Source organism: Anabrus simplex, chromosome 1 (genome assembly GCF_040414725.1).
Source record: "Anabrus simplex isolate iqAnaSimp1 chromosome 1, ASM4041472v1, whole genome shotgun sequence".
Lineage (NCBI taxonomy): Eukaryota > Metazoa > Arthropoda > Insecta > Orthoptera > Tettigoniidae > Anabrus > Anabrus simplex.
In genome coordinates, this window is record NC_090265.1 from 470,744,715 (window position 1) to 470,768,447 (window position 23,733).

The window sequence follows — 23,733 nt, forward strand, 5'->3', positions numbered from 1 at the left end:
CTCCAGTAGTTTTCAAGTTATAAGAAATACGGTCTACACGCACCCACTCACGAGTTAAGTACGGTGGAACTTGTACTTAAGAAACGGTCCGTTAGTGATATCTTCCTTACTAATCCTCGTTTCGAAATGATGCACATGAGAAAAAAAGTTTATAAATTGATTTCCATTAAGGCAGGTAGATTTCCATTAAGTTTGATTGTGTATATTTTGTGGGAGCGCAAAATCACGATTTCGGTTTCGTATAAACCCCCAATTTATAAACAGTGTTGGCCCTAAGACCTACTTGAGTACAGGTGGATTCTAAATATGAAGTTTGGTAGAAATATATCCAGTAGTTTTCAAGTTATAAGAACTCAGACAAACGGACAGACACCAAAGCAAAAAAGTATGCAGATGATCCTTGTTACACCTGAAACGGATAACTGAATGAAAATTTCGCCAAAATAGTCAATGTACAGACACACGGTCGTTACAATTTTACTTATATAGATCATATTTTTCGATCGAAAGGCCTCGCGTCAGGGGTTTACCCAGTCATGAGAATCAGGATATTTCAGGTCTCATTTTTGTGGATGACATCCTTCTGCTCACAATGACTCCCGCTAGCGTGGAGGGAAGTATAAATGAAGTGGTAAATTACTGTAAAGAGTGGAATTTAAAAATTAATGCACAGAAAACCAAGGTATGATATAAATATTGTCAAAGAATGGAACACGATGGATGAGTGGGGCGAGATTATTAGAAGTTGCAAAGAAAGCAGAGAATTTGGGTAAGATATTATGTGGAAATGGAAAATGGTCAGAACAAATAAAAATAACTAAACTGAAGGGTATGAGTGCACTGTCAGCTATTAACATTTAGGATAAAAGATGCCAACACTGATTACATAGTGTATAAACAAAATTTTAATGCATTAGTTAAATCTAGGGTGTTATACGGAGCAGAGATCTGGGGAGTTGAAGGGAAAGTTTATACACTTGATGCAATTACGAGTAGAGTAGATTTACTAAAATAATTATGTGATAACCCAGTTGTACAGTTAACTCTGGAGAGAGAATGATGTGCAATGACGTAAGTCTGCAGGCAGATATTGTTAAAAAGATAATCCAGTATTGGCTGAGACTGAAGTTTGGATCAGGTGGCGAAGTGTTACAGATAGCCTACCAACAGCAAATGAAATATCAGAACCAAGAACACTGGGTGGATGGGGTATGGAAAAGTTTGGAAACGATATGAATGAGATACTGCTGGGAAAGGGATTCCATAGAGCAGCTAAGAATACGTAATGAAACATTGTTCTAAGAGTTGAAAAGCAACAAATTGCTTCACGGTGTAAAAATAAGAGGTTACTAGAGAAATTTTGTAATGTAATTGGGAGAATGAGGATAAATATAGATGTTATAACAAATAAGGAAATTAGGGTCATAATATAGTGGTTAATGGGGGTACACAATAATAAAGTATACACAGTAGAGATGGAAATAAATGTTTATAATGTTCTGAAAAAGTGGGATGGGAAACCCTTATAATGTTTATAGACAAGGGAGAATATGAGAATATGAGAAAAATTCATAACGAAAATCAGCTGTATACGATTGTAAAGTTCTTGAACAGAGAGTGGATGGACCCGGGAAGAACTGCAAAATTATTCATTATTATTAGGGTAATGTGGAGTAGTAAATTGGTGGAAGGAAAATAAGTGATATATGCTAGTTAGTAACAGAATTGTGCCCAGTGCAACCTAGACAATATAACTCCGTCGAAGTCTAGAGCAGTTAGGTACGTAGATTATAGTTATAGCATATACTTAATTTATCGTCTATTTCAATTATTATGCATGTTTCTGTTTTTATTTCGATAGTTAATATTAATGTTCATTTCAGAAATCGGACATTTTATGGAGGTACTGAGGACGACTACTGTGGTGACCTCTTTGGGGGGGGGGTATATTTCCGGGGTATCTGATGGACCTCGATAGCATGTCCGAGAAGTTTCATTTCTTACTATAATGTTTCTAACACACTTTACAGACCATGCTTTCTATGTTCAATTTTCAAATCACTTACGAATATGAAATTTTGATTCATTATATTTTCCGAACGTCTTATTCTTTATTTGTGTTTTTACTGCATGTTTTTCAATTATGCTATATTCAGTTTTGTAAACTCCATGTATCAAAAATTAAGATTAAAATAAGCAATACCATCTTCCGTATCTTGGTTTCCGAGATTATGGGAGATGGGTATTGTATTATCTTAAATCTCCTGCTACCTCTATGGTTGTGAGTTTTTCTATAACCCATCAGCTACGGGTAGTACAGTTAGTGTAAATATATAGAGTATATAAGTAGCCTTCTATATTTGAATATTAAAGAATACTGCAGTTAAAGAACAGTGATGTTGAATTTTATTTACCGAATATCATAAGGATAGACAAAATTATCCATACATAGATTTTCTGATCTATTAATATCAAAATTTAACATTAAATCACTTCACAGCAACTGAACATGCGTCATTTTGTCGATTCACCGCACGTTTCTTCTCTGTTGTCAGATAGTGGGTAGAACTTCTCCTAGGTCCATCTGTCGCATTTGTAATATGTGGCAAATCATGAAGAGCAGCAGCAGCAACAACTAGAGCAGAGAAAAGCACTGAAAAAACATTTTACACACCACCTTTCAGCAGATCTACCTGGAAGCTATCAAAGAAAGGTACTCTGATATCTGTCTTCAATATGAAGGTGGTCGATGTCCTTACCCGTGGAGATGATCTAGAGATTCAGAACATTTATATTCTATTTATATTTTTTCCCAGAATGTTTTCGGACGTCAATTTGGAAGTTAGGAGGGAGCTGGAAGACACCAGCCGCCTCGCAGCCAAAGCAAGTGGGTTATGAGGACATAACTACTCCGCTAAGATAGCTTACACAAGAAATCTACCAAGGAGAATTTGTTCAGTCTTGACATAACTAATGCAGCAAGTTGCAGTGGTGGTGACCATTGCACTTTGTCTCATTCCGGACCCGCATCGTACCCTTCACTTTATTTGCTGATGCCTCCGAGGCTTCAGTCGTCCCCACGACTCGGTCGCAGACTGATCCTCAGAACAGATCAACAGTCCTTGATCTCGTCTGGAGATCGGCTATCAGCCCAAGGACATCACCAAATACGATGAGGGTGTCTTGCTTCCTTGACCTAATGCAGGAAGCTTTCGTTGAGGTGATGGCCCCTCCCCGCCATCACCCGTGGCGACCATCCAGTAAGTCGATGCGCTTTGTCGCCCCCGGAATCCTTTCGGACGCGCACCTCATCCCACGTATTTGCTAATAGCCCCGAAGTTTCAGTCGTTTCCGACACTCGGAACTGAATCCCCAAACAGAGAAAACCCTGTTCTGAGGAGCAGTGACCTCGTGTCGAGTTCGACTGTCACCCCGACGATATTAACAAGTACAGTGGGGGAGTACCAGCTGCGATCGCAGCAGGCTTCCCCGTAGTGATGGCCCCTCCCCGCCATCACCCGTGGCAACCATCCAGAGAGTCAGCACGCTTGATCGCCCCCGGAATCCTTACGGACGCGTGCTGGGTAAACGGGGAATAGCGAAAATCTTTCTTACCCTTCTTATATTAACTGAATACGGACTGCACGGTAAACGACCTGTTCAACAATAGTATGTTTCTGTCCTGTCTTGGTGTTGAATGTGCACCGAATATGTTGAGACTATAGAGCAGAATGAAGGCTTCTCCCAATCCCATTATTTCCCACCAGATCTTAAAAGTATGTTATACTAAGGAATTACGTCGTAAGAATAAAGAACTGAGTTTCTCTACTATGTTATATTGTTTCCTACCGGAGAATTGTTGAACTGGGTTGTGAAACTCCTGCTCTCACACTCCATTCTGGACACATATTCCTTTAAGGATATCAAATATTGTATTAGTCTTACTACCTCAATCCTGTAGATGGTGCACCACACTTAATGAATAGTGATTACTATGTATCGCATGTATTACAAGCTGTCATTTCCTCATACTTTAATACATTTTTGTGTCAATAATAAGTATGTACGTTTCCTTAGAAACAAGTCCGACAGATTAAGCTTCCAAAAATTGAACCGTAATATTATTTCCAGTTATTCAGATTCAGAGCACTTCCTTCGTGATAGACAGGCCGTATCGAACCTTTCATCGACCCGAGAGTCCACACGCATTTATCCCATAAAATCTAAAAATCTCCCCTAAATATCTACATAAAATGTTCCCCTCTCACCTTATATCAGAAGCAATCATAAATAACATGTTAAATTTAACGTAATGTTAACATACTGAGTTCTCGCTTATTATTTTTAATTTCAATACGGTACTCATTTTATAGCCGTAAATTAATCCATTCCTTTCGGGGAGAACCCGTGAATTTTATTGTTATAAAAGAACGTGAAAGCCCCAGGAGATCTGAACTTGGAAGCTTGGTTTGGCGACCACGGTTCCCTTTTCTGTTCTGGCATTGTTTCACTTGTGTCAAGCTCCTCACTTTCATCTATCCTATCCGATCCGACCTTGGTCAACTGTTGTTCACCTTCGACCCCGACGGTATTAGCTTTTCAAGGCCTATGGAGTATTTCAATTCCACAACCTTCGTGGCCCTTGTCTTCCTATCTCTCTGATCAGTGTTATATAGAGGACTAGCAAAGGTACCCGTGCTTCACTACGGTATTCTACAATGTTTACAGGCTTCGAAGTATTTTACTGTACACGCAGTGAATACGATTTAGTAAACTGCATGTCTCTTAGCGTAATCCGAGAAACACCATGGGGAGGTCCCAATACGTTGTGTCCAATGTAAAGTACAAGTTGCGGAGTTGTGATGATAATGGCAGACCTCCTTTCCCACTGCCATTCACAATCAAGTTCGGGAGTTTCTACAATGACATCAGGCTTACTTGCCTGCTGCCATTCACAATCGATTTCGGAAGTTTTCAATATGATGACGGGCCCTCTTGCCTACTACCGGTCACAATCGATTTGGGGAGTTTTCGTTACAATTACAGGTCCCTTTTCCTACTTCCAGACTCATTCCAGTTGAGGAGTTTTCATTATAATGGCAGGTACCTTCTCTACTGCCAAGAAAATTTTAATTGTGCTGTTATCATTATAATGACAGGCCCCTTTTCCTAATGGCAGTTAGCTTACTGCCATTCACACTCGAGTTGGTAAGTTTCGATTATAATAGCAGGCCACTTTGCCTAATGCCAGTTACGTTTTAGATGAGTAGATTTGTTTATAATAGCGATTGCCCTTGTCTATTGCTAGACGCAATCGGTTACGGAAGTTTTGAACAAAACTGCATGTTCCCTTGCCTTCTGCGAGATATACAAGAACGCGACCCACTCAGGAGGAAACTAAAAGACCACCAGGGTTTTCAAGGAAGGCCCAAGTTGAAGACGGAAAAGACGTGGACGGAGGGAAGAAAAGAGCAACACCGGCAACAAATGAAGCACCACTGGGCAAAGATCAAAGCGTTGTCCTTAGTAGGCCGATACGAACAAATAATAATAATAATAATAATAATAATAATAATAATAATAATAATAATAATAATAATAATAATAATAATAATAATAATAATAATAATAGCTATTGACGATGTTGTCGGAGAAATATTGACCCACAGCACGAATAGCATAAGAACGAGAATCCTTTGAAATATTTCACACAACACTGAGCGTTAGTTGACAGTTTGCAGATGCAAATTCGCGATATCTTCGTTTCTGATCTAATCTACTCATCTCACCTTCTTCATCATTCTTTTGAAACCTCCATTTTCAAAATCTTCTATTCCCTTTCTTTCTGCTCTAGTTATTGTTCATGTTTCATTTACGTACAATGTCAGGCTCCACATAAAAGTCTTCAAAGATATTCTCATTGTTCGAAGTAAGCAAACGTCTTTTCTTAACAAAGACTAAACAGTAAAAATTAACACAAATACAGCTCCAGATTCTCTTTAGATACATTCAGGAGCTCTCGTTATATTATTAAAGATAAAATGTACAAATTCTACGCTTATTTCAGTTATACCAAGTTATAATGCTTATAGGTTTTCTATGTAATAGTAACTCGGAACACTAGTGACTGTTCCCATAATCTTTGGTGGGCTTTGCATCATATTCTAACAGTTTCTGTTAGAGAATATGTGGAATATGCAAAATATTTACGAGGGAAAGCTTGACATTGTAGAACATCGTTATTTTTAGTACAAATGACAGATCAGAAATGTGTTTTTAACCGTAATGGATCAAATCTCTGACTAGTATCAGAAATAAGGATTGTGTTGCTGCCTAATTCTATCCTGTAAGCGAATTATGTGCTCTATACGATAAAGCAAATTACTTTCTTGTATGCACTGATAAATTTCTCTTAAATAAATACGTTTTTGAATGTATAAGAATCCCCAAAATGGTGTTAAAATTGAATGGATGAAAACCATAACGGTATATGTGACATTTTTTTAAAATGAGTTAAATGCAGGATGTAACTCCAGGAGGATGTATCCTTTCACCAGCAAAGAGATACAAGTGATAGCGGTAATATTCTGCGCTCTAGTGATGGGTGGTATAACTACAAATAGCATGCTTAATATGCGTGTTAAGATGTTTAAATGCCTTTTTCTCCGAATGACCAAAATGCTACTTATACCGTTATGGTTTTCATCCATTCAATTGGTATATTAGTTCTGCTTACCACTACTGTACGGTACTTATTATAATTGTTTATTTTTCATTTAATCTGATGGCCTTTTGTTTTCTCTTTTCAGGTGAGTGTCATGCTGACACCTACAACTTCAGGGTTGTCGTAAATCTTACAGAGTGAGCAGATGATGCAGGTACCCAGAAAGTAATAAAAATGCATAATATTTACTCTAACACATAGTAAGGTCATTACAGTTTCAAGAATTCTACCCATGAATTAACCTGATTCATATGCGTAAAGAGATAATTCTTAGAAGCTTTGACAGGGAATAATGCATCAAATATTAAGATCAATGATCATTAACGCATGCTATACAAATCCTACAGAAAGTATATTGGACCTATGAGGAAAAGTTAAACCTGGTTTGCCAGTTTATTAATTGTGTTCTGTAACACAATTTACTTCATTGGTGGTATGTATTTATCATTGAACGTTGTCCTTAAATATTGCGGTTTGTACGTGTGGCGAAGCGTACGGATACCGCTAGTTTCAAATATAATTGTGATTATGAGCTTCTCGTATAGTATATCCATTTTTCAACCACGTGAATAGAATTTCACCATGTTAAGATGTTCTGGTAAAGTGATAAACAAGTAGGGAAGCTTGACGTTAATGAAATGGTAGCATGGAATGAGATGATCTGATTAACGCTTGAAACTCATCGGTATCCAGCGAGTTGGTTAGAATAAATGGGTCACTTCATTAACGAGTAAGGAATGAGAAGGATATTTTTGTCCAGTCGGGACAACGGAAATGTCTCTCTTTTAATATGTTTTCCAAGCCAACAATTTCCCCAATGAGTGACATTCGTCGTGAACGTTTGTAGAGTATGTCATGAATTCTTATTTTCATCAAAAATAAATCCACTATTATTAAAAATATAGTTTTCTTCAGGGAGAATTCTCTTAAAATACTATCAATGAATGGTATATTGATAAGCTATAGAACTGATTTGAATCGTGCGTGTAATGGATACACGTACTGAATTTCATTCCAATCTGCTCATCTCTTCTCCAGTTATAGTGTTCAAACGTTCGTGCACATTCGCTATAAAATAATTCGAAACGTGAGAAAATTGCAAAGCACTGCGAACATTTGCAAACAAAGACAATTTTCAATTATTGGTCGTGAAAACTTCGATGTTTTCTACTTCATTTTCTATTTCTTACTTGATGATTATGATGATGATGCTTGTTGTTTAAAGGGGCCTAACATTTAGATCATCGGTCCTTTCTATTTCTTTATAATCAAAACCATCGTGGCATAAAACTGAATTAACTCACTTTAATTAAATACAACAGACTAGACTGTAGGCTATTCTTGATGTTCGGCGTGTAGGCCTATATAAAATTTCAAGTCAGTATCCTATTGTTTACCACTCAGGACGAAATATCTGTCTGTAGAAAACGAAACTAAGAGCTTTAACTTGTGTTACTATTTATACCTTTGTTGTTCAAATGAAAAATTATTATCAGTTACATCGGTGGAACAACACCTAGTACGACTATAAATAAGAGATTTTAGTAAAATGTTTGTTTATAAAACTTCTGCCAATTTGTTTATATTTTTAAAATGTTTAAGAGTGCTTTACATTTAGAATAGGCATGTAGTGTTCTATCAATTTTTTTTTACTTCGTCGAGAAGTTCGTGAAAATCTTTGGCTGTACATATAGACGCACATACTTTATTGTAAATACTCGTACACAGATTAGAATATTCGGACCGACTGCTTAGTATTCATTAATATCTCTCACCAAAATAACGATATTAAGATTGTAGCCTATTTGCTGTCCCCTACAACCACTTCAAGCAATATTAACTTATAGTTAGTAAAACGATGCAAGAAGTAAAAGTTGGTAGAGTGTACCGAAGGAAATTAAATGATCTTCACTCATACGTTTACCAAACATGCAACTTTGATTATAATCATCGTTATTGGTGTCAGCTATAAGAGATGGCCTGTTGGACGTTTCCGTTACAGACCATTTACGTCGGAGCTGTTGCTCACCATGGTAACGTGTGTGGTAAACAATATGGATATCGACATTTCCGCGCAGTCTAATGGGTTAGGTATGTTTAGCAGCTTTACACACACAACCCCCCCCCCCCTCCCCCCGTGTATAGTTTTACCATTGATCTGTTTTCCCTGACATTGGCCCTCTTCTTGGATCGATTTCATTGCTCTTCACTCAAAGTCTGTATGTATTGTAAAGCCAAGCATTTCGACATATTGACAATAAACGGTACCTCTGCTTTGAGACATACGACTAAGCTCAATAAAACGGTCATCACCGGGTAATTACTTACTTGTGCCAGGCTCCTCACTTTCATCTAACCTATCCGACCTCCCTTGGTCAATTCTTGTTCTTTTCCGACCCCGACGGTATTACGTATGGAGGCCTAGGGAGTCTTTCATTTTCACGCCCTTCGTGGCGCTTGTATACCTTTGACCGATATCTTCATTTTTCGAGGTGTCGGATCCTTTCAATTTTTCCCTCTGATTAATGTTATATAGAAGATGATTGCCTAGTTGTACTTCCTCTTAAAACAATAATCACCACCATCACCGGGCGAGTTGGCCATGCGGTTAGGGGCGCGCGGCTGTGAGTTTGCATCCGGGAGATAGTGGGTACGATTCACACTGTCGGCAGCCCTGAAGATTGTTTTCTATTGTTTCCCATTTTCACACCAGGCAAATGCTGGGACCGTACCTTAATTAAGGCCAACTCCTAGGCCTTTCCTATCCCATCGTCGTCATAAGACCTGTCTGTGTCGGTGCGACGTAAAGCCACTATCAAATAAAACAGTCATTGTATTATGTGAGCAATATTTTGGAATTGTCCATCTTTGGAAAATGAATACTATCTGTTTAACATCCTTTCAAGCGTTGTCGGTTTTAAAGACGCATCATGCTGGTAATTAATGTTATTTATGTCCTTTTGACATGAAACTGATCAATTTCTTTGCTTACATGAATTTTTTAAAATACCAGTAACTAAATCATTTTTAGTCCAGTGGAATAATTGGCCTAAATAAGTCCTGAAATTAGATTTAACTTTACAAATCATGATAAAATATATGTGTTTTAATATTACTAAGATATTAAAACCGAGATTTTTAACAATTATACAGCAATGTTATGGAATTTCTTGAAACTCTATATCATACGTTTAATGTAAAGTTGGAGAATGTGTCACAATGTAAATAAGAATGTCAAAAGTATTTTTTCCAAATGGTTTGAGACATGCATAGTATGATACCTGTTTTACTGTACATGGAGGAGCAGTCAGGTGGAATTTACATTAAGAGTTGCGGCTAAGTACCTGAAATATGTAACTAGCGGCTAGTTTTTTAACGTCAATGACTTAAAGCGAATATTATCTATTCTTCAGACTGACTGCGTAAGGTAGTTCATTAGGATGATTTTTATTTTTTTATAGAAAGACTGATAAAACTGTATTTTAAATATATCGTATCAGTAGCAGTGAAAACCGTAGTAATACTAATAACCATACGAATCAAAGATACACGTTGGCTTCGTATCTTTTTTTCTTCTTGAATGGAAGATACTTGGTATGAATCGTGATATAAGACTTGCATCTTACTGCATCAGTTTGGATTTACAAGTCCAAAGATAAAAGTCGTATCAACGGGCGAGTTGGCCGTGCGGTTAGAGACACGCTGCTGTGAGCTTGCATCCGGGAGATAGTGGGTTCGAATCCCACTGTCGTTAGCCCTGAAGATGGTTTTCCGTGGTTTCCCATTTTCACACCACGCAAATGCTGGGGCTGTACCTTAATTAAGGCCACGGTCGCTTCCTTCAAACTTCCAGCCCTTTCCTATCCCAACGTCACCATAAAACCTATATGTGTCGGTGCGACGTAAACCATTAGCAAAAAAAGGAAAAGTCGTATCAAATGTAAATCAAAATTATTTCTACGCCACCGTGTTGAAGGGAACGCTGTTACCGACTAATGGCTAATAAATAATTAAATATGAGTTCATTGTTTGTCATAGTGAAAGATGAGTTATCATTGCAGGTTTGATCCACAGTTTAAAATGAATTGTTCGTCATAAAGATAAGCCATGTATTTTGTTTTGCGTATTCGTAATAGTAGGCCTACTTTCAGCTCCAGTTTTAAGAGTGCATACATTTCATTCTCAACGTATTTCATCCTTAAATGCGTAATACAGAATAGATTATATTCACATATTTTTTGTGTGGTTATATATATTCCTCATAATGTAAATATAATTACTCACTCACAAACTACGTAACATTTACTACAACATTTTTTTTACAACTATGGGCTTGCTAGCCAGATCTCATAAAGTATCTGCTCAATCCAATAGTTTTTCTTACTGGAGATATTACATTACCAAATTATTTCTGATTAATTTGTGTGCAACATTTCAACTTCTAATTATGAAGATAAATATCTCGACGTTTAGTCTTTAACGAGTACAATTTTACTTTAAATAGTAGATTTTTTTACTAAAGGAAAGGTTTTCAGGACATTATATTGCATTTTACATCTCTTCAAAATAACATTTCGTTTCATTTGTAAGGAAAAATGACTATAATACCTTGTCTCTAGTTACATTTGAAGTGATGATTTATTATGAGCATTATTTTATTAAGATTACTCAAAATGAGGTTATAAATAAAAAATGTGTATACCTAAATGAAATTGAAATTATTTTCTGGACAGAGTAGGCAGGAGTATTGTCGAAGTGAAGTATGTATTCCACGTTTGATTTCACTAAGTCCAATAACTATAACTTTCGAAATTCTTCTTCTGTGGGCTAGAAATGCATTAGTAAATAAAGGAATATTGTCCATCTGTAATATGTTATCATCCCAAACACATAGTGGTTCCACATAGTTCAGACGCCGGGTTATCTGCACTAAATAACACTTTACTAGTATTGTTCTGAACATTCGAAAACATCCAACCAGCGATTTACAGTACAATATACCTATTGCCCTGAGAATTCGGTTTTCGCACGATTACAAAAGTATTGTCCAACTCCTCGGCTGAGAATATTGACATTTTTTATTTACCAGGGACAGGATTACTGTATAAGTGATGGTTTATAGAATATTCTTCAATTGGAGGAATTATTGAATTATGTATTGAATATAACTATTTTAAATAGGAAATAGGAAAGAATGAAGGAAGAAAACCACTAACTAAAACTTATCGAATCCAATCTCAAAAACTATTGTATCAATCTTTTTCAATAATGCCAAGTATCGAGGGTGTCATGGTATCGAAAGATATAATGGACCCAACTCGAATACGTCTATATACTATAGGATTGTTTGTGAGGACACATTTCAGCTGTGAAATGTCACTTAAGTTACTATGTCTTAAAGTCACAACATTCCTTCGCTACTATAATAATAATAATAATAATAATAATAATAATAATAATAATAATAATAATAATAATAATAATAATAATAATTTTTTACGGTTTCGGAAACGCCGAGGTGCGGGAATTTTATCCCGTTGGAGTTCTTTTACGTGCCGATGTATCGATCGATACTGTGCTAGCGCATTTGAGCACATTCGAATAGCACCGGACTAACCCAAGACTGAACCTGCCAACTTGGACACAGAAGGTCAGAATGCTACGGTCTGAGCCACTCAGCCCAGTTACTATAGAAGTAGCTCGTTGTAGACTTCGTTATTATTTTCAGAATAAATTATATTTCTAAAATAAAACTCTTGTTGTTCTTGTACACTAGTATTAAAAACTAGGGATGCTTTTCGTCATGAGCTTCGCAAAATTGTGGTGATGATGGTGGTGGTGGTGGTGATGGCTGTGTTGATGCTGGTGGTGATGATTACTGTTTTAAGAGGAAGTGACATGCTGGTAGCGTGATATAGTGTATAGGAGAGGTATACAGGTCAAATGTTAGTAGTGCCTCTGGCACCAAATCGGGAAAAACGGCCAATCTCTGCACGTTTGATAGAGTGAAAATAAAATTGTGACATTACAGCGACTTGGTACCAGCATCTCTGAAACGCACTCGTGCCGCTGTTCTGAGCACGTATACAAAGTGGTGTAACGATGGGCAAACAATACGCGTCGTCCAGTCGTGTGTCGACAGCGGCTCATTGATTCCAGAGACCAGCGGATGCTGTCACGCATTGTTCGAAGCGACCGCAGACCTACAGTTCGAGAAATCGCCAACAGGTATAACGGTGATGACCAGTCGAATGTTTTCCATCACATGGTTCATCGAACACTGCTAAAATCAGACTGTGGAGTCGGGGAACCAGTCGTACCCCAATGCTGATTGCACTCCACCGAAAGAAGTTGGGCTCAAAGTTATCGCCACTGGACTGTGGATGATTAAAAAATGTTCGCCTGATCCGATGAATCCAGATTCCTGTTTCATCATGCCGACGGCCGAGTGCGTGTACGCCGATTTCGATCGGAGGCTATGGAACGTGGTTGCACAGTCGTGTAGAGACAGGCTGATGGAGGTGTGATGATCTGTGCGAGGTTTTCTTGGGACACACTGGGGCCCGTTATTCCAGTACACCAATCCCTAACAGCTATCCGGTATCTGGACGTTATTCGTTCATGTCAACAGTGTTCCCTGATGGTGATGGCCACTTCCACCGGGACAGTGGGCCATGCCACACTGCCAGAATTGTGGAGGACTTGTTCAAGGAACATGACAGAGAATTTTCTTTAATGCCGTGGTCCTCAAATAGCCCCGATATGAACCACATTGAATATTTGTGGTTCGACTTGGAGAAGCGAGTTGGTGCTACATCACAACTGTCCAGCAGTGTACGCCAAGTGGAGGACGTGCTGTTGCGTCTGTGGTACCAGATACCCCAAGACACCTAACGCCACCCGGTTAAATTGATACCTCGCCGTGTTGTTCCGGTTCTGTGGGAAAAAGGTGGTCCTTCATAGTGCATTCATGTTTATAAAAAACAGAACACATTGAAAAACTGGAGATCGGAAGTCCATATTCACACGACATGTTCGTTAATATGTTCTTCAGAAACGATTAGTATTTCAGTCACCACGGTTCAGCATGTGTCCTGTTGCCTAGTAGGCACTGGCTCCTCCATAGGCACTGATAACTTGTTTCATGCGTGATGGTATCGACACATTCAGCTTGTTCCACAGTTCATTTTTGGTGGTTGGCATTGTGTCACAGCACCGCACTCGTCATTTCACCATTTCCGACATATTTTCGATTGGCGAAAAGTCCGGTGATCGGGCGGGCCAGGGCAACAGTCTGAAATCCTGTGACAACAAGAAGGCACGTGTTCGTGGAGCAACATATAGTCGCGAATTGTCCTGATGAAATATGGCGTCTGGTGTGTCGTAAAGAAAGGGTATGGCTACGGTCGCAGGATGTCATTCACGAAGGTTAAACTGGTCACAGTGCCCTGGACACACAACAACTGTGATTTGTGGTTGTACACAATAGCACCCCACACCATAAGGCTTTGAGTTGGCTTTGTATTTCTTGTGCGAATGCAGTCAATGTTATGCCTCTCACCCTGTCTACGGTGAACCAATGTGCGGCCATCATTTTCAAACAAACAGAACCCGGATTCGTCCAAAAACACTATCTGCTTCCATTCCTGTCCCCAGTTACGTCGGTCCATACACCATTGCAGTCTAGCATGTTTATGTACATTGGTCAAAGGCGGATAAGTGGACGATGCGCCGGTAACCCAGACATAATAAACGGCGACGGACTGTCACTCCTGATAGTGTACGATGTGTTACATTGTTCCACTGTTGCGCCAGAGCTGAGGAGGACGCATGTCTGTCCTGCAACGCCATTCGGATGAGGTGTCGATCCGCTCGGGGGGTGGTCTGGGTGGTGCGACCAGACCCATCTCGTCGTGTTCTACGGCCTTCTGTGAACCATTCTGTACACACCCGTTGCACTGCCGACACACTTCAACCCACACGAGCAGCAATTTCCCGGATAGATGAATCACGTTCTCTCATGTCAATAAAGCGCTCTCTTTCAAACTCACTCATGTGACGGTGCGGTCCTCGCATACGTCTGCGAGGCATCCTGCACGTCTGGTCAAGTCACATCGATCCATTACCTTCGGTTTATAGCGAAGACGAGAGCCGCAGGCACATTTTACCAGTCGGTGGTGATGCGCCAAGATATCAGTGTGGTCCTCAAACCTGAGGGCCGACATTGTTCAAATGCTGATCATTTCTTCAGAACATACTAAGGCGTATGTCCTGTTAATACGAACTTCCTATATCTAGTCTTTCAAGGTGTTCTGGTGTTTATGAACATGAGTGTATTGCTGTAGGTAAGTGGTCATTATGTAACGGCTCATCGGTACATGTTATCTGTCGTGCTTGAAGTAGTGTGCAAAATTTCAATTGTCTGGTTTAGGTTTGAGGCAGCTTCCCAGACTATATTGTTACGTGCCAGCCCCGTGGTAGCTCTTTTCGGTATTTCTAGGAAAGGGCTGGTGACTCAGACGACCTGGAAACTCCCAACCAGGCTGTGAAATGGGGCCAGCCTTTCCGTGTATTGTTCTCGGCGGCCGGCTTACCTATGAGTTCCTTGGAGACTCAACAGGAATGTTCCGCCCGTAGCGACATCGTGAAATTTCTGGATCAAATCACACGATCTATAAAAAGGGAGGCTAGCCGCGGACAGTCAGTCAGAGTTGGACTCGGAGTGACAGTTGGGCTCAAAGGTGGAGTCAGTGTGATACTCAGTGAGTTGGGGTTCGGTGGCTGGGCTGAGGGCGACAGAGGTGTTGGCTGTCGCTAGTGTCCCACCGAGGTCTGAACCAGGAGTTGTGGTGTCGGAGAGACCAGTGTGTAGGTGAAGACGACAGAACGAAAGATTGTACTGTATAATTCTGTGGACTGAGGATCGCCGTGAGCCAGCGAGGAAACGCGCTATCATGAGTGCGAGGATAAATGGATCTGTGTTAATGTTCGCCGTTGTGAGTATCGTCCTGCTGTTAAATAATGTTGAGCTGTTTAGTTGTTCACTGCATGGGACTGCGTGAGTACTGGACTATCATTGGAGTCGAACCGACGAACAGTCGTCGTTTATCGAGTGGCCCGTAGCCCTGTGTTCAGATCCAGCTGTCTACGCGGAGCGGTTGTAGGAGGTGACTGGTCTTGGGGGAGAGTGAAAGTAAGGATTAATGTCCCAGGTAAAGGAACGGGCTGGAGGTAGAGAGATATGTGAATAGACTTGTAATTAGTGTAGCCATTCATAACTGGTTAGAATTTCCTGTGTTTAAATAATGTGTGTGTGTGCGCGTGTGTGTGTGTGTGTGTGTGTGTGTGTGTGTGTGTGTGTGCATTTATTAGGGCATCATGAAATAAATTAGAGTAATGAAACAGATCGAGTTTTATTCTTAACAATATTTTGAAGTGTTTTTCTAATCACTATGACGAACATCCACAACGAAGTCTCAATTTAGCCAAAAAAGTGGTCGTGAGTCAGGACTAAACTACTGAATTTTAGACTTCCAACCTTCGCACGATGTGTCGATCGATCGATCGATAAATCAATCAATCAATTAATCAATCAATCAATCAATCAATCAATCAATCAATCAATCAATCAATCAAGCAAGCAAGCAAGCAAGCAAGCAAGCAATTATTGATATGCATTTACGGCTGTCACACAGATGGCAGATTCCATATCAATTAATCAGCTAGTATTTTCTTAAACCATTTCAAAGAACTTGGAAACTTACAGAAAACTACCATTGATAACTTACTGTATTCCAATCCCTAATTCCTTTTCCTATAAATGAATATTTGCCCCAATTTATCCTACTGGATCCCGATTTTATCTTCATAATTATAATCTTTAAAAGCTCCACTCAAGCTTATTCGTCTACTAATGTCATTCCACATCATCTTGACAGCTTGAAACGTACCGCATAGCCGAACAGCTCGTCTTCTTACTCCCAGGTCTTTCCAGTCCAATGTTTGTAATATTTTCGTAACACTACTTTTTCGTCGGAAATGAAATGAAAGGGCGTATGGCTTTTACTGTCGGGAGTGTCCGAAGTCATGTTCGGCTCGCCAGGTGCAGGTCATTTGATTTGACTCCCGTAGGCGACCTGCGCGTCGTGATGAGGATGAAATGATGATTAAAACGACGCGTACACCCAGTCACCGTACCTGCAAAATTAACCAATGATGGAAAAAATTCCCGACCATGGCGGGAATCGAACTCGGGACATCTGTGATCAAAGGCCAGCAAGCTAACCATTTAGCCATGGAGTTTTCTCCGGAAATCACCCAGAACAAATCGTGCTGCTTTCTATTGGATCTTTTCCAGTTCTCGTACCAAGTAGTCCTGGGATGGGTCCCATACACTGGAACCATACTCTAACAGAAACTTCGTATATGCTGTCTCGCTTACATCCTTACTACAGCCCTTAAATACTCTCATAACCATATGAAGAGATCTGTAACCCTTTCTTTTACAGCCTCGCTTATCTGATTTGCCCAGTGAAGATAATTCCATATATTAACCCGTAAGTACTCGCAGTCATCGTCATAATTTAATTTCGTGTGGCAATTGCTAGCCGGCTGCAACCATTGTAATGTAGACCCTCCGATGAGGGTGGGCGGCATCTGCGTATTGAGGTAGAGGATAGTGTTACGTATGGTGTGTGAGTTGCAGATTTGTTGGGGACATCACTAACACCCAGCCCCCGAGCCAGTGGAATAAACCAATGAAGGTTAAATTCCCCGACACGGCCTGGAATTGAACCCGGGACCCTCTGAACCGAAGGCCAGTATGCTGACCATTCAGCCAACGAGTCGGACAGTCATCCTCATGAGGTACATTTAACCCAATAACACAGTGATTAAAACTGAGATAACTTTTCCCGTGTCCTTGGACACTCCCGGCACTAAAAGTCATACGCCATTTCATGTTTTCATTTTCATTGTCTGCTGTCCATCTCGTAACATTGTCGATGTCTTTTTGTAGTCGTTCTCAATCCTGTAACGTATTTGCTTGTCTGTGATTCCAGTTGTTTAATCGTTTCATTCACATGCATGTCCGACTCGTTGGCTGAATGGTCAGCGTACTGGCCTTCGGTTCAGAGGGTCCTGGTTCGATTCCCGGCCGGGTCGGGGATTTTAACCTTCATTGGTTAATTCCAAATGCCCAGGGGCTGGGTGTTTCTATTGCCCCCAACATCCCTGCAACTCACATACCACACATAACACTATCCTCCACCACAATAACACGCAGTTACCTACACATGGCAGATGCCGCCCACCCTCATCGGAGGGTCTTCCTTACAAGGGCTGCACTCGGCTAGAAATAGCCACACGAAATTATTATTATTATTATTCACATGCATAACAAAACACAGAGGTCCAATAATACTGCCTTGTGGGACGCCTCTCTTAAAATCATTACAGGATCAGATAATGCTTCACGCTCTCTAATTCTCTGAGTCTGTGAGCTCGCATTCGGGAGATAGTGGGTTCGAACCCCACTGTCGTCAGCCCTCAAGATGGTTTTCTGCGGTTTCCCATTTTCACACCAGGCAAATGCTGGAGCTGTACCTTATTTAAGGCCACTGTCGCTTCCCTCCCACTCCTATCCCTTAGCTATCCCATCGTCGCCATAAGACCTATATGTGTAGGTCCGGCGTAAAGCGACTTGTAAAAAAGAAATCTCCGAGTACTAACTTATTTTCTAGAAATTTAGCACACATTCAGCCACTCTTCTGTCTAGTCCAACAGCCCTCATTTTTGTCAGTAGTCTCCCATGATCTACCCTATCAAAAGCCTCGGATTGGTCAATAGTAATACAGTCCATTCGGCCTTCTGAATCTAAATTATCTGCTATATCTTGCTCGAATCCTACAAGTTGAGCCTCACTGGAATAACCCTTCCTAAACGCGAACTGTCTTCTATCAAACCAGTTAGTAATTTCGCAAATGTGTCTAATACAATCAGAAAGAATGATTTCCCAGAGCTAGCAAGGAACGCATGTCAAGCTGACTGGCCTGTACTTATCCGCTCTATGTTTGTCACCCTTTCCCTTTTACACTGTTGTTACTATTGCAATTCTCTAGGAATCAAATAAGTATTGCCTTTAGTATATCCTCAAAAATCTTATCAACCCCAGCTGACTTTTTCCAACTGTATCTTTTTCGTAAATGTCTTCATTATCATAGGTAAATTTTACAACTTCACAAGTATTAGTCACCTCCTCAACCCGGACATTATGCAACTACCTTTACATATTGCTCACTGAATACTTATGTCTTTTGCATGTAAATCCTCACAGATAAACTCGCCTTGTTCATTAATGACCCCAGGAATGCTCTTTCAATGGTTCTCGGCTCTGGCGATATGTCTGAAATATCCAATATTTATTTCGTATTAGATGTAAAAATTTCATTCACACATGACAGTAAGTTTTTAGTCTTCTTCTTCTGTCGATATGGGCATTGCCTAGTTTTTCAGCCGTATATCCTTCTCAATGCCAACTCTGTCTGGAGGAATGTATTCACTAATGCGTACTTTTTTGGTGATTGGTTGTGTTGAGTGATAAACACAAATACGTAGTCCCCGAATCACGAGAGTTAACCTGACGTGACTAAAATCCCCGAACATGCCTAGAATCGAACTTAAGACCCCTCTGAACTGAAGGTCATTACGCTGATCATTCGGACAACTAATTAAACGACAGTACGTTCTGTTCTTTTCCTTGGTAACTTTTTCTGTCACAAGGACTTTTACATGAGTATATCTGCCATGTTAGGATATTCTTTCGCTCAGAAGCGAGATGAAATTACTAAAGGATTAAGTGAAAGTGGAAGTATGTTGGCATGTTGTTTTCTCAACGATATTTCTTTGTCTTGTTAGATCTATTCCCCTCTATAAGGAAGGTGCGTGTACTGACTCATGACCTGACTGGCAATGACCTTACAGTTCAACTCATTTGACTTCCAGCGCAGGTTCGTCAACTCGCTGAAATTCAAGGTCCTCTTTGCCTCGCAAATCAATTGACAAACTTCTGAACTGTTTTGCTACTGATTGCCTCAACACCTGTCGGTCAGCAGCACTGTGTAAGGAGTCCGGATCCATGGTTAAATAGTTAGCGTGTTGGCCTTCGATTCCCGTCAGGTCTGGGAATCTTAACCATAATTGGTTAATTCCGCTGGCACGGGGGCTGGGTGTATGTGTCGCCTTCATCATCATTTCATCCTCATCACGACGCGCAGGTCGCCTATGGGAGTGAAATCAAAAGACCTGCACCTGGCGACCCGAACTTGTCCTCGGACACTCCCGGTAGTAAAAGCCATACGCCATTTCGTTTCGTTACTGTGTAAAGAAACGGGTATCACGGCGCAGTGTCGAATTGATTTTCAACAGGAAGAAAGCCCTTAAAATCTGTCTAAATTGATTTGTTGCACTCGTCACACACACTCACACAGAGTAAATCATGGTGGGGTATTCAAAACTACTTGGTATGCTTTAATCAAACCACTTTCTTACTAATAATAACGCTACAGAATTCGCATGTTGCGGTATATTTAGAAGCGGTTTTTCTTTTCAAACGGTTTAACGTTACACTAATACACGCAGGGATGACGAAGTGTTGGAACAGGGAATGTAGCGGCCTTGGCTTCAATAAAATGAAGGTACATCCCCAGCATTTGACGAGTGTGAAAATGGGAAATCATCTTCAGGACTACAGAGAGTGTGGGTTGGAACCCGCCATACCCCAAATGCTGGGCTGAGTGGCTAAGATGGTTGAGGCGTTGGCCTTCTGACCTTAACTTGGCAGGTTCGATCTTGGATCAGTTCGGTAGTATCTGAAGGTGCTCAAATACGACAGCTTCGTGTCGGTAGATTTACTGGCACGTGAAAGAACTCCTGCGGGACTAAATTCCGGCACCTCAGCGTTTCCGAAAACCGTAAAAGTAGTTAGTGGGACGCAAATCCAATAACATTATTATCATATTCCAAATGCAAGCTTACAGTCACACGATAACACGATAAATTGATTCTCTCGCCGTAACCATTAATGCACAAATTCAAAAACTTAATAAAATTAGCCCATAAGATAAAATATCACTCCCAAAATAGTAACTTAAATTACCAAAATCACCAGTTAAAATACAGTCGATTCAGTTTAAAAAACAGTCTGAAAGTACAGTAATTACAGTACTTCGTTTCAGTCCAAAAACTCACATTCTAAATTACACTGCGTAACTACGGTAATCAAATTAACCTATATAAATTCAAACTGTATCATTATTTTTAAAAGTAGTACCTAATATCGCAATTATGAATCATATATCAAGATTACCCTTATGTTACATATAACATACACTTCATTATTAAGCACGTTATTAATAATGTCGTTGTAAATAAACCGAGCTCGATAGCTGCAGTAGCTTAAGTGCGGCCAGTATCCAGTATTCGGGAGATAGTAGGTTCGAACCCCACTGTCGGCAGTCCTGAAGATAGTTTTCCGTGTTTTCCCATTTTCACACCAGGCAAATGCTGGGGCTGTACCTTAATTAAGGCCTCGGACGCTTCCTTCCTTATCCCATCGTCGCCATAAGACCTATCTGTGTCGGTGCGACGTAAAGCAAAATAGCAAAAAAAGTTGTAAATAATAATAAAAGCCGTAGATTTGGCTGGACGTCACACACATGCACACAGTTCCGGATATTACAGAGTGAATATGGCTCCTTGCGTCAGGGACCGAAATGGATTTTTGACTTCTATTACCTATCTTATGTACGTTACCTAGCGACAGTACAACTATGTAATCCTGGTGACAGCACGATGGATTTTCATATCCCAACAAACGTCTTCCGCTAGTTTTTCGTTCATAACTCACCAACGAACGCGAAAATTAAAAATCCGGCTTCGAGGTTTATTTGGCCCCCCTTCTGTCTATCTATTTAAACATTTCAGATCTCTGCGTGCCGTAGACTTGGATGGGCATCGCACGCACACACCCACACACACACACACAAACAAACACGCCCTTGTATTATTGGAGACATTAGTGCAGCAGACATGATACTGTATCAATTTAACTAACGTAATGTATCAGCTCCCACATTCCTTGAAAATATTTGACAATATATTATCACTCCGTCACATATAATACCAAACCAGATCCACTAACAGGCATGATTCAAATCAAAAACATGCAAGGGTCTGTAAACATTACCACGTGCTAACCATGCATTCGAAGCTGATGTGCGAAAGTGCTCAATATTCCGCTTAGCATCAGCGCTCTGTGAGTCTAGATAAGTAATAATAAAGTCTTTGCAGTAGACATGATACAGTATAGGCTTTTGACACGGCATAAGCCCAAAAGCCTACACAGTATCATGTCTATAAGTACGGGCCGTGAAAGTATTAAAAAGTAAAGTATTAAAGGCAACATAGTGCAGTATCTTGCAGTCAACCTCCATGCCGAGTGTGTTTCTGTTTTCGTTTCGTCATTCGTTTAATCTATTCAAGTTCACTAGCAGTCAAAGGCCAAATAAGATAGACTCATACGCATTGTCCTCAAATTGAAGTGGAGTCTGTCCTCAAATTGAAGTGGAGTCAGCTGTACACGGTCTATACTCGGTTACTCTGTGTAGGAAAGGCGCCGAGGGTAAATGGGCACAGTGAATTACACACGAATGTGTGTGGCAGTTTTCGAATTAAACTTCGCAGCTTATTTTATTCGTCCAAAGTAAAGACAACACACTCCAATCCTCAAAAGTATGAGATAAAAACATAAATTATTTTCTCGGAAATTATAAGAGTTACGAAGAAAATTTATATAAACTTTTTGTGGCAAAGGCCACGTGGTGTAGGGGTAGCGTGCCTGCCTCTTATCCGGAGGCCCCGGGTTCGATTCCCGGCCAGGTCAGGGATTTTACCTAGACCTGAGGGCTGGTTCGAGGTCCACTCAGCCTACGTGATTACACTTGAGGAGCTATCTGACGGTGAGGTAGCGGCCCCGGTCTAGGAAGCCAAGAATAACGGCCGCGAGGATTCGTCGTGCTGACCACACGACACCTCGTAATCTGCAGGCCTTCGGGCTGAGCAGCGGTCGCTTGGTAGGCCAAGTCCCTTCAAGGGCTGTAGTGCCATGGGGTTTAGTTTTTGGTTTGGTTTTTGTGGCAAATAGAATTTTAAGTACACCTCTGATCCATTGTTTAACAGGGCTCGCTATTCTTCACTTGTAAAGGTCCCGGGCGTACGTCTTCCTCTGATTTGCTTCACATTTTTTCTTACATGGCCCGCTTCAGAAATATTATAGTAAAACACAGAAAGGCATATTTTTCTGGAATATTGTTAGAGTACAAAGGACATGTTTACAAATATTTCTCTATGAAATAAAATGTTAAGTACACTCACTGACTAACCGTTTAGGCAGGCTATGCACTTTTAAGGGCCCCGAGTGTACCTTTTCCTATAACTTGCTTCACATTTTATTTCCCTACACGGCCCCCTTAAAATACACTTTAATAATAAGTAGCCTACATGATAAACAAAGGTTCCAGTTGTACACTGGCCGAATTTTAGCATGGTCCGCCTAGTAGTTTTTACCAAGACAGAGAGACGAAGGATAAAGCATGTACCAAAACACAACAAAACATCTTTTCTGGAAAACTGTTACGAGATACATACAAAATTAATAGAATTTTTTTCTGGGAAATCGAATTTCAGGTATACTTAGTCTGCTCCATTGTTCAATATAACTAACCCTTTAGGCAGCGTACCGTATTCAATTTTAAGGGTCCCAAGAGTACATTTTCCTCTGACTTGCTTCACATTTTCTTTCGCTAGATAGCCCACTTAAAAGAGAGCGTGATAATAAGTAGCCTGTGTTTTAACAAAAGGTATCAGCAATAAGCTTGCCAAACTTGAGTTCCATCAGTCGAGTAGTTTTTACTTAAAAGACACAGACAGGTATGTTTTGAGATTTATTTTTC

The 23,733-nt window shown here is 40.2% G+C and overlaps 1 protein-coding gene and 1 long non-coding RNA gene across 2 annotated transcripts in view; one reads left to right on the forward strand and one right to left on the reverse strand.

The window, feature by feature from the left end:
* Positions 1 to 23,733, forward strand: part of LOC136856960 (DNA ligase 1) — a 434,127-nt gene that overhangs the window by 231,053 nt on the left and 179,341 nt on the right. The window lies entirely within an intron of this gene.
* LOC136856961 (uncharacterized) overlaps positions 2,452 to 23,733 on the reverse strand; it is a 56,115-nt gene continuing 34,833 nt past the window's right edge. The window contains exon 3 of the long non-coding RNA XR_011017525.1: positions 2,452 to 2,635. This is a non-coding gene — a long non-coding RNA (uncharacterized lncRNA). The remainder of the gene's footprint in view (positions 2,636 to 23,733) is intronic.